This window comes from Rutidosis leptorrhynchoides, chromosome 2, assembly GCF_046630445.1.
Source record: "Rutidosis leptorrhynchoides isolate AG116_Rl617_1_P2 chromosome 2, CSIRO_AGI_Rlap_v1, whole genome shotgun sequence".
Taxonomy (NCBI): Eukaryota; Viridiplantae; Streptophyta; class Magnoliopsida; order Asterales; family Asteraceae; genus Rutidosis; species Rutidosis leptorrhynchoides.
Genome location: NC_092334.1, coordinates 556,055,687 through 556,058,966, shown reverse-complemented (window position 1 = coordinate 556,058,966; position 3,280 = coordinate 556,055,687).

Here is a 3,280-nt window from a genome sequence, read left to right as displayed (position 1 = left end):
ATATTTTTACAAAGGTACGAGTCACGACACGTAAAGTACAAGTTTTCTCAGTATACGAAAGGACGTTCGAAAAACCGAAACCGGGACATAAGTCAAGTGACGACGTACGACTTATCGGAACAAAAGTTACAAGTTAACTATGCACGTAAATATAATATAATATATAAATAATTATATATATTATATATATTATATTTAAATATGTCGACAAGCTAGTAAACAAACAAGTATGGGCTGGAAAAGCATCCCATGCGATCGCATGGGATTAACCCTCTACAGCCATGCGATCGCATGGACAGAGAAATCAGGTGACATGCTATAAAAGCTCGACTTCTGGTTCCAGTGTAATCATCTATCTATCTCTCGATACACACATATATATTATATATTATTATTATTATTATTATTATTATTATTATTATTATTATTATTATTATTATTATTATTATTGTTATTATTGTTATTATCATTATTATTAATCTTATTATTAATAGTATTAGTATTATTATTTTTACGATACAAAAATAATAATATACATAAAATATTACGACGGAGTGATGTCCAAATGATTTCAAAACGAGTTTTCGAGCAAGCTAGAGCTAAGGAAATTATGGGCTATTGCCATGGAGGTTATGGGTAATGTTCATGGGTAATATTCGCAAGTCAAACCTAGTGTTTATCATCTCCGTTACGTCTACGTACTTTCCTGCAATATTGAATCACAATATTGATACGTGAGCATTCATATCTTATTTTTTTATATATATTAATAGTGTATACATGTCTAGTGCTCGAGTATATATATTTATGCATGCTTGTATGCTAAATTTTGTCGTTAAACAGTTTATGATGAATCACGAATTAAATACATATATTACTGATAAAAGGTATATGATATGCATGTCGTTGGAAAGCTGGCGAAAAATCAATAACTTTTCATTTAGAAACCGCGTAATTTCGGTGAACGAATTAAAAGTTATGATCAACTGAATTATGATTAACGTTAATTGAAATTGCTTTTGAATCTGCAATTGATATTTAAACAACTTGTTAATAAGATTGATAAAGTGATTTTTTGAATATTACCAGCCGAGTAAATCAACCCTTATATAGGACATGTCTTGTTTTGTTAAACAACTGTCAAAATTGACTTTTTGAAACAACTTTGGATAACTTTTGTATGTCGATCTCGAGCATTAGGATTGTGATACACTATGACCTGACCTAGCTTGATAGACATTTATTGACCAACATATGTTCTCTAGGTTGAGATCTACGGTTATTTGGTATTTTGAGTTTCGGTCACATTTTGGTGAACGACTTTATATGCTGCTAAGGTGAGTTTCATGTGCTCCCTTTTTAATTGCTTTTGCAATCTATATTTTTGGGCTGAGAATACATGCACTTTATTTTAAACGCAATGGATACAAGTACATACTAAATTCTACACTGAGTTTGAACTGAAAATCCCTTAGCTTTGGTAACTAGTAACTGCCAGTTGTAAGAACTGGTGGGCGCGAGTAGTAGTATATGGATCCATAGGGCTTGACATCCCCGTCTGTTCCAGGTATAGAAACCCTAGCCTGAACTATAAAACAGACGTATAGTATTTGAGTTTAGTACACGTTGTATTACGTGTATTGTACATGTTGGTTGCATGTATGTTAAAACAGGGGTACTTATTATAACGTTAAAGCTTAGTTACCAGGGTGCTCAATCTTGTAGAATATTTGATACACGTTTCTGGATGAAACAATTGAAATCTTGTGATCCACCTTTATATACAGATTATATGAAACAATAAAACTATGAACTCACCAACCTTTGTGTTGACACTTGTTAGCATGTTTATTCTCAGGTTCCCTAGAAGTCTTCCGCTGTTTGCTTATATGTTAGACAAGCTATGTGCATGGAGTCTTACATGGCATATTTTTCAAGGAAACATTGCATTCACCAAATCATCACCATGTATCTTATTTTGACTGCATTGTCAATGGAAGTACTATTGTAAACTATTATTTACGGTGATTGTCTATATGTATAAATCATCAGATGTCGAAAACCTTTGATTTAAATATTCATTTATGGTGTGCCTTTTCAAAAGAATGCAATGTTTACAAAACGTATCATATAGAGGTCAAATACCTCGCAATGAAATCGATGAATGACGTGTTCGTCCATATGGATTTGGAGCGATCGTCACATAAGGTTTGAAAAAACTTATTTTAGATATGGCGTAAGGGATGTGTGAAAAAACTTATCGATAACCAGTTCAGCTAAGATTTGACCACCCAAATAGAACCCATTACAAATACGACCACCACTTGACAAATCAGCAACCTGAAAATCAGCAATCCAACCCACCTACTTTTAAAAAGAAAAAAAGTGTTTCAGTATTGGTGTAATAGTGTATACTTTAGCAAGTTTGTATTTCTCGTTAAAAAGAGCTAACTACTCTATAAACACATGAATCTTTTCAAATTAGTGTAAGAAGTCTAATTTACATGTTTTTGTAAGCACGTAAAAGTGATAACCACAACAGATTAAATAGTTAAAAGAACTGTTATGACAACACATTAGATTACATGCAAGTTCTTAGCAAGACATTGGTTTAAGTACTTACTTAAAATCTATAGGACTGCTGAAACTTTATACAAATACATAATGAAAATACATTTCAACCATCTTAAAAAATCATATTAAAAGCACCATATTACTTTCATTACCAAGCCTATGTTCAATAAACATATAGTGTTTTTATAACTTTGAAGCCAAATATCCCATATATTCACCATTCTTTTAATAGAATAAAAAGCCAAAATTATAATTCTTGACCAATTTCGATAGTTATCATCATTATGAGATTCCCAGTTCCAGCAAAGATCAAAATTCATAAGTTCATGCCAACTATACCATATTAAGCCAAAACCAATATCAAATATCACCTTAATAAAAGGAACCCATATAATTATCTTTCTACTTTTACCAACATAAACCTTAACATTACTAAAAAAAGTATCATTGACCCATCTTGCAACAAAATTCCAGATCAACCCTATCACCTTTATAAATCTGACTTAAACCCAAATAATAAAGGCAAAAATGACCCAAATTCATTAACTCTTGATAAATTAACACAATAATACAACAACACCATAACTAAATAGAACAAATACCATAACCAAATAGCAGCAGCAAAAGTGACCCAAATTGAAATAACATCAATAATTAATTTGACACATTCTACTGGTTTGACCAATTTCTTTGACCCGATAACTAT